This window comes from Thunnus thynnus, chromosome 2, assembly GCF_963924715.1.
Source record: "Thunnus thynnus chromosome 2, fThuThy2.1, whole genome shotgun sequence".
In the NCBI taxonomy this organism is placed as follows: domain Eukaryota; kingdom Metazoa; phylum Chordata; class Actinopteri; order Scombriformes; family Scombridae; genus Thunnus; species Thunnus thynnus.
Genome location: NC_089518.1, coordinates 9,314,625 through 9,326,810, shown reverse-complemented (window position 1 = coordinate 9,326,810; position 12,186 = coordinate 9,314,625).

The following is a 12,186-nucleotide window of genomic DNA, read 5'->3' as shown; positions in this document are numbered from 1 at the left end:
AGGATGTGTCGCCATGGTAACAGCATTCAGTTTTGGGTCATGAGCTGCCAAATGTAGCATCACCAAGGTCTTGTTTATTAGCTGACTTAATTTCAGGTGCATCAGCCAAATTTCCTAGGAGTAATTAGACAAAGTACGACGCATGATACTTCCTGTTGCCAGTAGGTGGCGCTATGACTTTCGCTAAATATGAGACTGAACATGTGTTCAGATTGGGACTCTTAACAAGCATATGAAATTTGGAAAAGATCAGACCACGTGGAGTCAAGTTATAAGGCATTGAAATTTCATGGCGTCACATCGAAATTCGCCGCGTCGCCATGGCAACACCTTTCGACGAAGGGTCACCAACTTCATAATATAAGATCTCCAAGGTCTTGAGGCTATTCTCAGTAAATTTCAGCTAGATTCCATCACCGTGCTGCCCACAGGGCGTCAGAGCGTAAAACATGTAACTTCCTGTTGCCAGGAGGTGGCGCTATGACTCATATCCTGTATTGTCACATGGACCCGTTCAGGGCGGGACTCTTATGAAGCACAAAAGGTTTGGCTCCCTTAGGATCATGTATGCCGGAGTTATAGCCGTTTCATTTTTCATGGCGAAGGATCGAAATTCGCCGCCCAGCCACGCCCCCTAGGAAAGACTAATGAGAATTGTTTTAATAACTTTTAATCTCCTATGCCTGTAGATGATACGGACCGAATTTGAAAGTCCTGGGGTCAAATCTCTAGGAGGAGTTCGTTAAAGTATGCGGGCTGGAAATGACAAAATCGGTGCAAAATTTCAACTTTGATACAAAATGGCCGACTTCCTGTTGGAGTTAGGCTATGTGTCCTTGAGACTTTTTGGTGCGTCTGGTCATGATACATATGCATACCGAATTTCGTTCTCCTACGACAATCTGTATCGAGGGGCTCAATTTTCTTGACTTTCTAGGTGGCGCTGTCGAGCCATTTTGTCCCGCTTTATTTCGAGACCCATAAAATATCGAAATTTTCGCCAGTCCTGACATCTGTGCAAATTTTCATGAGTTTTCGTGCATGTTTAGGCCCTCAAAAATGCGTTTGTTTCGGAGGAATAATAATAATAATAATAATAATAATAATAATAATAACTCCTTCAGTTTCAATAGGGCTTCGCACCGGTCGGTGCTCGGGCCCTAATTAAAGCTGCAAGCAGCGTTGGACGGGCCTTCGCGCCCTTGCGCACAGCGGGCCGCGACGCAGTCAGTTGAGCTTGTGGGAACCAAGAAAACGTTTGGAGATGATCAGTGTGAGAGTCTTTTTACACACAATACTAACCAGTGTCTCTCTGTGAGCCCACCCCTCTGTTCACAGACAATTATGAATTATGAAATCAAAATATTGTTAACCTTAATCAATAATTCAGGTACCAACTGTAGGATCTGCGAAAAACACAGTTAATTATTTGCTATAATTATCAATGATCAATAATAATTAATTATAACAATTAACAGAATTATTAATATGAACTAACAGATACGAAGCACCACCCCGAAACCGGGACCAATAACCGAGCAAAATAGTCTGATAAATGGGAGTTCACCTAGAATGTTAATATCTGAGAGATAATCATTCAAGGGTGAACAAAGAAGGGTTGAATTCGAGCTCTGACTCCTTCAATCAGCCACTTTTCACAATATGTTACCAATAATGACTAAAGAACTTCTCTTTGAAGATATAACAGTGTTTATTAAACTTAGCAAAATTAACAAAGTTAACAAATGCTTCATTCAATAAATAGCTATTCAAAAATCTAATTCTACCAAACAAAACACAAACAGCTTTGCACAGGGTTGGACACTTGCAAGTTGGACACTTTTGTCCGACGTTATCTGACCATCAGATGTGCAAAACGATGTCAGCAGGCAGCAGCGGAGCGTTAACTGCAGCATGACCGAAAGAAGCACAACCAGTTAGCCTCTGCTAGCCTCTCAGCTAACCCCGGCTATCTGTTTAGATCCAAACGGAGCACCGAGTCCCGATTTGTTATTTAGGTTAAAGCGGAGAACAGGCAGCAAACAGGCAGCAGCGGAGCGTTAACTGCAGCATGACCGAAAGAAGCACAACCAGTTCGCCTCTGCTAGCCTCTCAGCTAACCCTGGCTCTCTGTTTAGATCCAAACGGAGCACCGACTCCCGATTAGTTATTTAGGTTAAAGCGGACAGAATCAGCGGGTCTGTCGGCCAGCTGAGTGAAGTGAAACCTGCGGAAAAAACACCGTGACCATCACGGTAAAACAGTCCGTAGAGAACTACCTTGTTCAGCTGCACAGATAGGAAATCCCTCGGCTGACAGGATGTACCACTCGGTGAGGAAAAATATTTTACCCACGCCTTTTTGGTTGGCAACAACGGTTGGCAACCAGCATATTGGGTGCATTACTGCCACCCTCTTCCTGAGTTTTTCCCTCATATCAGCTATAGTCTTTCTTGATCATTAGTACAATATACGATCACATATGTAATAGTCCCCTCAGCCAAGTCAGAAAAAATATGTGCATGTATGAACAACAGCAATTGGAGAAGATGACAGTCAATAAGTAATCATGTTAAATAATCATGATCTCAATATTGAAAAAAAATGATCGTGATTATATTTTTTGCCATAATCAAGGACCCCTAAAAACAGCAAATTGTGATTTACATACACACGCACACACGCACGCACGCACACACACACACACACACACACACACAGAGTTTAAATATGTATGTGATCAATTGTAAATATGTTATAATGAATTGTTTTCTTTAAGAAACTCTTACTTGCACATTTTTCAGTGTGCTCCTAAAGTTATATATATGCTCCTAATTTCTTTCATTTAGGAGCACATGTACTCCTTGAAAAAAAGTAAGGATTGAACACTGCTGTCACTGCTGCAGTCCAAGGGCTTCTGTCACAGGCAGTAGATGTTTACTTTACCCATCCCCCCCCTCCCATTCTCTCTCTCTCCCTCACAGCTGCAGAGAAGATTTTAGTGTACTCTACTTGTGAAATATGCTCATAAATCCCATAACGTTGGCCAAATCCTACATAAAAATATCATTTTTTTGTAGGAATTTTCGTTGCGAATCCATTGATACAGGTTTGAAACTGGTGGGACTTATAGTTTAGACGCCAGATGCCCCAGTTTGGCACAAAGTCCATGCCCAGAATTTGCCTCCCCATTGGTTTACATTGTAAGGTGTAATGTCGCACTCCAACTTTCAGGGCTTACTAAATCTAAACCGTTCGAGTTATTACAAAGTTTTTAATAACTTTTGCTCAACACAGTGTGATAAGTCATGTATTCAAGTTTGAAGCCGATACCATTAACGCCCTAGGAGGAGATAGCGTTTATTCAAGGTCCAAAATTGGCAAAAAATCATACTTTCAAATGGACATTGCTGATTTCCTGTTGGATTTAGGTCAGGGGTGTCAGCGTATGATTTGTAGGTCTTGATGAGACGAATAATTGAGTTTTGGTTCGATCTCTCTACGACATTCCTACGGGCCGTGGTGGCCGTTTTAGATACGTAGGTGGCGCTAGAGAGCACATTTTGGCACTTTGGGGTTTAATTTTTACATTTTATCAAATTTTTCACCATTCCTGATGTGCGTGCCAAATTTGGTGAGTTTTTGAGCATGTTTAGGGGGTCAAATTTAGAGTTAAAGTGGCGTAACAAGAAAGAATAATAATAAACAAACAAACGCACGAAAAACAATAGGGTCTTCGCCCTTTGGGCTCAGGCCCTAATAAAGAAACAAACGGACGAAAAACAATAGGGTCTTCGCCCTTTGGGCTCAGGCCCTAATTAAAGCTGCAAGCAGCGTTGGACGGGCCTTCGCGCCCTTGCGCACGTCGGGCCGCGGCGCAGTCAGTTGAGCTTGTGGGAACCAAGAAAACGTTTGGAGATGATTAGTGTGAGAGTCTTTTGACACACAATACTAATCAGTGTCTCTCTGTGAGCCCACCCCTCTGTTCACAGACAATTATGAATTATGAAATCAAAATATTGTTAACCTTAATCAATAATTCAGGTAGCAACTGTAGGATCTGCGAAGAACACAATTAATTATTTGCTATAATTATCAATTATCAATAATAATTAACTATAACAATTAACAGAATTATTAATATGAACTAACAAGCACGGAGCACCACCCGGAAACCAGGACCAATAACCGAACAAGGTAATCTCATAAATGGGAGTTCACCTAGAATGTTAATATCTGCGAGATATCAACATTCAAGGGTGAACAAAGAAGGGTTGAATTCGAGCTCTGACTCCTTCAATCAGCCACTTCTCACAGTATGTTACACACAATAATGACAAAAGAACTTCTCTTTAAAGATATAACATTGTTTATTAAACTTAGCAAAATTAACAAAGTTAACAAATACTTCATTCAATAAACAGCTATTCTAAAATCTAATTCTACCAAACAAAACACAAACAGCTTTGCACAGAGTTGGACACTTGCAGGGGAATGCGTGTATGTATGTATGTGTATGTATGTATGTGTGTGTGTGTGTGTGTGTGTGTGTGTGTTAGTAGCAAGAGAGGAAGGAGGGAAAGCGATCGTGAGAGGGAGAGAAGCGGCTCTTTTTCCACAGAGAGCGCACGTACGGACGGCAGTCTGTAACGCACGTTGTCTGGTTTCTGATCGACAAATCAATTTACTTTCTCACTCACGGTGGCACAAAAGTAGCAGGTGTCCCGACCGGGAAAAACACAAAATAGTCTAGCGCGGTGAACACAACTAACAGGAAGCAAACTTAAAATACTCCTCAGAGTAAAGCAGAGAAAAATGGACTCGGCGGTCCGTCAACTCACACAATAAGAACAATAGCAATAAAGCTAAAAAGGCTAAATGCTAAACAACAGCAACTGATGTTGAAAAGAACACACAACTAACACTGCCTATGCCCAGACTTATGCCTCTTACTTGGTCGCTTCAGAAAGTGCGCAGGTTGTGTGTGTGTGTAGTCCGTCTTAATGTCCATCTTTGTTCTTGGCTCGGAGGCAGACAGTGCCGTTCTCGCACGTCGGCGAAAACACGGCAGCTGGCTCTGAGTGGAATGGCGGAGAGAACAGCAGAGACAACTCGGCGAAGACGCGCAGGGCAGAGCCGGTCCACGTTATCCCGAAGTAACTTCATTTCTTCTTTCTCGGGGGAATTTGAGGACGCTGGTTGCAGCAGCGGTCTCTCTCGGATCCAGGAATGTGTTCGGGTGAACACGGGCAAAGTCTCGTCTCGTCCGACGAGGGGAGTCTTCGATGAGGGGAAAACATGTTCGTGGGGTAGTCAAGCTAACTCACAGGGGAACAGGAGTCACCCCTAGCTCAGTGACATGGGAAAGACGTGTAGTTTGGGCGTGCTCGCTTATAAAGGGGTGGTGATGTCATGGCTGTGTCCTCGAGACGCTCCGCTGTACAGGAGCGTCTCCGCCAATGAGGGACCAATGTGGACTGCTCCCTGCTGAGGTGTGAAAATCGCAAAGCATCCTTGGAAATGGAGTTTGCTCCACCCTCTGTCACAGGCAGTAGATGTTTACTTTACCCATCCCCCCCTCCCATTCTCTCTCTCTCCCTCACAGTTGGAAGGAAAGATTTCAAAGTGTGGAAAATCCTCATAAATCCCATAACTTTGGCCAAATCCTACATAAAAATATCATTTTTTTGTAGGAATTTTCGTCGCGAATCCATTGATACAGGTTTGAAAGTGGTGGGACTCATAGTTTAGACGCCAGATGCCCCAGTTTGGCACAAAGTCCATGCCCAGAATTTGCCTCCCCATTGGTTTACATTGTAAGGTGTAATGTCGCACTCCAACTTTCAGGGCTTACTAAATCTAAACCGTTCGAGTTATTACAAAGTTTTTAATAACTTTTGCTCAACACAGTGTGATAAGTCATGTATTAAAGTTTGAAGCCGATACCATTAACGCCCTAGGAGGAGATAGCGTTTATTCAAGGTCCAAAATTGGCAAAAAATCATACTTTGAAATGGACATTGCAGATTTCCTGTTGGATTTAGGTCAGGGGTATCAGCGTATGATTTGTAGGTCTTGATGAGACGAATAATTGGGTTTTGGTTCGATCTCTCTACGACATTCCTACGGGCCGTGGCGGCCGTTTTAGATACATAGGTGGCGCTCTCGAGCACATTTTGGCACTTTGGGGTTTAACTTTTACATTTTATCAAATTTTTCACCATTCCTGATGTGCGTGCCAAATTTGGTGAGTTTTTGAGCATGTTTAGGGGGTCAAATTTAGAGTTAAAGTGGCGTAACAAGAAAGAATAATAATAAAGAAACAAACGGACGAAAAACAACAGGGTCTTCGCCCTTTGGGCTCAGGCCCTAATAAAGAAACAAACACACGAAAAACAATAGGGTCTTCGCCCTTTGGGCTCAGGCCCTAATAATTAAAGCTGCAAGCAGCGATGATCGGGCCCTCGCACCCCAGCGCATGTCGAAGTGACGCTCAGTCGAAGGGCTTTTGTCAGTGACTTGTTGTGTAAAGTTTGAGGCAGATCCAACCATGTACACTCAAGTTATATCAATTTCCTCTGTCATGGCGAAACATCAAAACTCAACGCCACGCCACGGCCAAACCATCATGATCATACACTACTCTAGATGACACACACTGATTTTGAAGTCCTTACGATGAAATCTGTAGGAGGAGTGCGTTAAAATACAAGGTATGCGAAATGGCCAAAAAAAGGCGAAAATTGACCAGTTTTTCAAGATGGCCGACTTCTTGTTCAACTTACAATAAGGCGTCAACAGACTTTTTTGTGCGTCTTGACATTATACATGTGCCCTGTCAATTTCATCTCTCTACGTTAATCTGGAAGGCGGGGCTTCAATTTTGAAATTTTAAAGGGGGTGCTGTTGAGCCATTTTGTTACGCCCATTAAGAGGAACTACATAGGTTTTTAGCTGGTGTCTCTCCAGACATGTGTGTCAAGTTTCGTGACTGTAGAGCAATCCATTCTCCCTGTAAAACAGTATTGTATTTCATGGCGAAGGATGTGTTGCCATGGTAACAGCATTCAGTTTTGGGTCATGAGCTGCCAAATGTAGCATCACCAAAGTCTCGTTTATTAGCTGACTTAATTTCAGGTGCATCAGCCAAATTTCCTAGGAGTAATTAGACAAAGTACGACGCATGATACTTCCTGTTGCCAGTAGGTGGCGCTATGACTTTCGCTAAATATGAGACTGAACATGTGTTCAGATCGGGACTCTTAACAAGCATATGAAATTTGGAAAAGATCAGACCACGTGGAGTCAAGTTATAAGGCATTGAAATTTCATGGCGTCACATCGAAATTCGCCGCGTCGCCATGGCAACACCTTTCAACGAAGGGTCACCAACTTCATAATATAAGATCTCCAAGGTCTTGAGGCTATTCTCAGTAAATTTCAGCTGGATTCGATCACCGTGCTGCCCACAGGGCGTCAGAGAGTAAAACATGTAACTTCCTGTTGCCAGGAGGTGGCGCTATGACTCATATCCTGTATTGTCACATGGACCCGTTCAGGGCGGGACTCTTATGAAGCACAAAAGGTTTGGCTCTCTTAGGATCATGTATGCCGGAGTTATAGCCGTTTCATTTTTCATGGCGAAGGATCGAAATTCGCCGCCCAGCCACGCCCCCTAGGAAAGACTAATGAGAATTGTTTTGATAACTTTTAATCTCCTATGCCTGTAGATGATACGGACCGAATTTGAAAGTCCTGGGGTCAAATCTCTAGGAGGAGTTCGTTAAAGTATGCGGGCTGGAAATGACAAAATCGGTGCAAAATTTCAACTTTGATACAAAATGGCCGACTTCCTGTTGGAGTTAGGCTATGTGTCCTTGAGACTTTTTGGTGCGTCTGGTCATGATACATATGCATACCGAATTTCGTTCTCCTACGACAATCTGTATCGAGGGGCTCAATTTTCTTGACTTTCTAGGTGGCGCTGTCGAGCCATTTTGTCCCGCTTTATTTCGAGACCCATAAAATATCGAAATTTTCGCCAGTCCTGACATCTGTGCAAATTTTCATGAGTTTTCGTGCATGTTTAGGCCCTCAAAAATGCGTTTGTTTCGGAGGAATAATAATAATAATAACTCCTTCAGTTTCAATAGGGCTTCGCACCGGTCGGTGCTCGGGCCCTAATTAAAGCTGCAAGCAGCGTTGAACGGGCCTTCGCGCCCATACGCACATCGGCCGCGGCGCAGTCAGCTGAGCTTCTGGGAACCAAGAAAACGTTTGGAGATGATCAGTGTGCTGTGCAGGAGCGTCTCCGCCAATGAGGGACCGATGTTGACTGCTCCCTGCTGAAGTGTGAAAATCGCAAAGCATCCTTGGAAATGGAGTTTGCTCCACCCTCATGGCAGGTCCATTACAGTTTTAATACGGAGCTCCGGAACTCCAGCCTTCCTGAGTTTTTCCCTCATATAGGCTATAGTTTTTCTTAATCATTACTACAATATATGATTACATATGTAATAGTCTCCTCAGCCAAGTTAGAAAAAATATGTGCATGTATGAACAACAGCAATTGGAGAAGATGACAGTCAAAAAGTGATCATGTTAAATAATCATGATCTCAATATTGAACAAAAATGATTGTGATTATAATTTTTACCATAATCAAGCACCCCTAAAAACAGCAAATTGTGATTTACATACACACACACACACACACACACAGAGTTTAAATATGTATGTGATAAATTGTAAATATGTATGAAATGAATTGTTTTCTGTAAGAAACTCTTACTTGAACATTTTTCAGTGTGCTCCTAAAGTTATATGTATGCTCCTAATTTCTTTCATTTAGGAGCACATGCGCTCCTTGAAAAGAAGTAAGGATTGAACACTGCTGTCACATGTGTGAAAGCACTAAGTAAGTGGAGTGTGGTGCAGTCCAAGGGCTTCTGTCACAGGCAGTAGATGTTTACTTTACCCATCCCCCCCCTCCCATTCTCTCTCTCTCCCTCACAGTTGGAAGGAAAGATTTCAAAGTGATCTTCTTGTGAAAAATCCTCATAAATCCCATAACTTTGGCCAAATCCTACATAAAAATATCATTTTTTTGTAGGAATTTTCGTCGCGAATCCATTGATACAGGTTTGAAAGTGGTGGGACTTATAGTTTAGACGCCAGATGCCCCAGTTTGGCACAAAGTCCATGCCCAGAATTTGCCTCCCCATTGGTTTACATTGTAAGGTGTAATGTCGCACTCCAACTTTCAGGGCTTACTAAATCTAAACCGTTCGAGTTATTACAAAGTTTTTAATAACTTTTGCTCAACACAGTGTGATAAGTCATGTATTAAAGTTTGAAGCCGATACCATTAACGCCCTAGGAGGAGATAGCGTTTATTCAAGGTCCAAAATTGGCAAAAAATCATACTTTGAAATGGACATTGCAGATTTCCTGTTGGATTTAGGTCAGGGGTGTCAGCGTATGATTTGTAGGTCTTGATGAGACGAATAATTGAGTTTTGGTTCGATCTCTCTACGACATTCCTACGGGCCGTGGCGGCCGTTTTAGATACATAGGTGGCGCTAGAGAGCACATTTTGGCACTTTGGGGTTTATTTTTTACATTTCATCAAATTTTTCACCATTCCTGATGTGCGTGCCAAATTTGGTGAGTTTTTGAGCATGTTTAGGGGGTCAAATTTAGAGTTAAAGTGGCGTAACAAGAAAGAATAATAATAATTAAAGCTGCAAGCAGCGTTGAACGGGCCTTCGCGCCCTTGCGCACGTCGGGCCGCGGCGCAGTCAGTTGAGCTTGTGGGAACCAAGAAAACGTTTGGAGATGATCAGTGTGAGAGTCTTTTGACACACAATACTAACTACTTTCTCTCCGTGAGCGCACGCCTCTGTTTATCACAGATAATTATGGCTTATGAAATTAAAATATTGTTAACCTTAATCAATAATTCAGGCACCAACTGTAGCATGTATGAGGAGCACAGTTGATTATTTGCCATAATTATCAATTATCTATGATAATTAACTAATTATAATAATTAATAGAATTATTAATATGAACTAACAAGCACGGAGCACCACCCGGAAACCAGGACCAATAACCGAACAAGGTAATCTCATAAATGGGATTTCACCTAGAATGCTAATATCTGCGAGATATCAACATTCAAGGGTGAACAAAGAAGGGTTGAATTCAAGCTCTGACTCCTTTAATCAGCCACTTCTCACAATATGTTACACACAATAATGACAAAAGAACTTCTCTTTAAAGATATAACATTGTTTATTAAACTTAGCAAAATTAACAAAGTTAACAAATACTTCATTCAATAAACAGCTATTCTAAAATCTAATTCTACCAAACAAAACACAAACAGCTTTGCACAGAGTTGGACACTTGCAGGGGAATGCGTGTGTGTGTGTGTGTGTGTGTGTGTGTGTGTGTTAGTAGCAAGAGAGGAAGGAGGGAAAGCGATCGTGAGAGGGAGAGAAGCGGCACTTTTGACCACAGAGAGCGCACGTACGGACGGCAGTCTGTAACGTACGTTGTCTGGTTTCTGATCGACAAATCAATTTACTTTCTCACTCACGGTGGCACAAAAGTAGCAGTTGTCCCGACCGGGAAAAACACAAAATAGTCTAGCGTGGTGAACACAACTAACAGGCAGCAAACTTAAAATACTCCTCAGAGTAAAGCAGAGAAAAATGGACTCGGCGGTCCGTCAACTCACACAACAAGAACAACAGCAATAAAGCTAAAAAGGCTAAATGCTAAACAACAGCAACTGATGCTGAAAAGAACACACAACTAACACTGCCTATGCCCAGACTTATGCCTCTTACTTGGTCGCTTCAGAAAGTGCGCAGGTTGTGTGTGTGTGTGTAGTCCGTCTTAATGTCCATCTTTGTTCTTGGCTCGGAGGCAGACGGTGCCGTTCTCGCACGTCGTCGAAAACACGGCAGCTGGCTCTGAGTGGAATGGCGGAGAGAACAGCAGAGACAACTCGGCGAAGACGCGCAGGGCAGAGCCGGTCCACGTTATCCCGAAGTAACTTCATTTCTTCTTTCTCGGGGGAATTTGAGGACGCTGGTTGCAGCAGCGGTCTCTCTCGGATCCAGGAATGTGTTCGGGTGAACACGGGCAAAGTCTCGTCTCGTCCGACGAGGGGAGTCTTCGATGAGGGGAAAACATGTTCGTGGGGTAGTTAAGCTAACTCACAGGGGAACAGGAGTCACCCCTAGCTCAGTGACATGGGAAAGACGTGTAGTTTGGGCGTGCTCGCTTATAAAGGGGTGGTGATGTCATGGCTGTGTCCTCGAGACGCTCCGCTGTACAGGAGCGTCTCCGCCAATGAGGGACCAATGTGGACTGCTCCCTGCTGAGGTGTGAAAATCGCAAAGCATCCTTGGAAATGGAGTTTGCTCCACCCTCTGTCACAGGCAGTAGATGTTTACTTTACCCATCCCCCCCTCCCATTCTCTCTCTCTCCCTCACAGTTGGAAGGAAAGATTTCAAAGTGTGGAAAATCCTCATAAATCCCATAACTTTGGCCAAATCCTACATAAAAATATCATTTTTTTGTAGGAATTTTCGTCGCGAATCCATTGATACAGGTTTGAAAGTGGTGGGACTCATAGTTTAGACGCCAGATGCCCCAGTTTGGCACAAAGTCCATGCCCAGAATTTGCCTCCCCATTGGTTTACATTGTAAGGTGTAATGTCGCACTCCAACTTTCAGGGCTTACTAAATCTAAACCGTTCGAGTTATTACAAAGTTTTTAATAACTTTTGCTCAACACAGTGTGATAAGTCATGTATTAAAGTTTGAAGCCGATACCATTAACGCCCTAGGAGGAGATAGCGTTTATTCAAGGTCCAAAATTGGCAAAAAATCATACTTTGAAATGGACATTGCAGATTTCCTGTTGGATTTAGGTCAGGGGTGTCAGCGTATGATTTGTAGGTCTTGATGAGACGAATAATTGAGTTTTGGTTCGATCTCTCTACGACATTCCTACGGGCCGTGGCGGCCGTTTTAGATACATAGGTGGCGCTCTCGAGCACATTTTGGCACTTTGGGGTTTAACTTTTACATTTTATCAAATTTTTCACCATTCCTGATGTGCGTGCCAAATTTGGTGAGTTTTTGAGCATGTTTAGGGGGTCAAATTT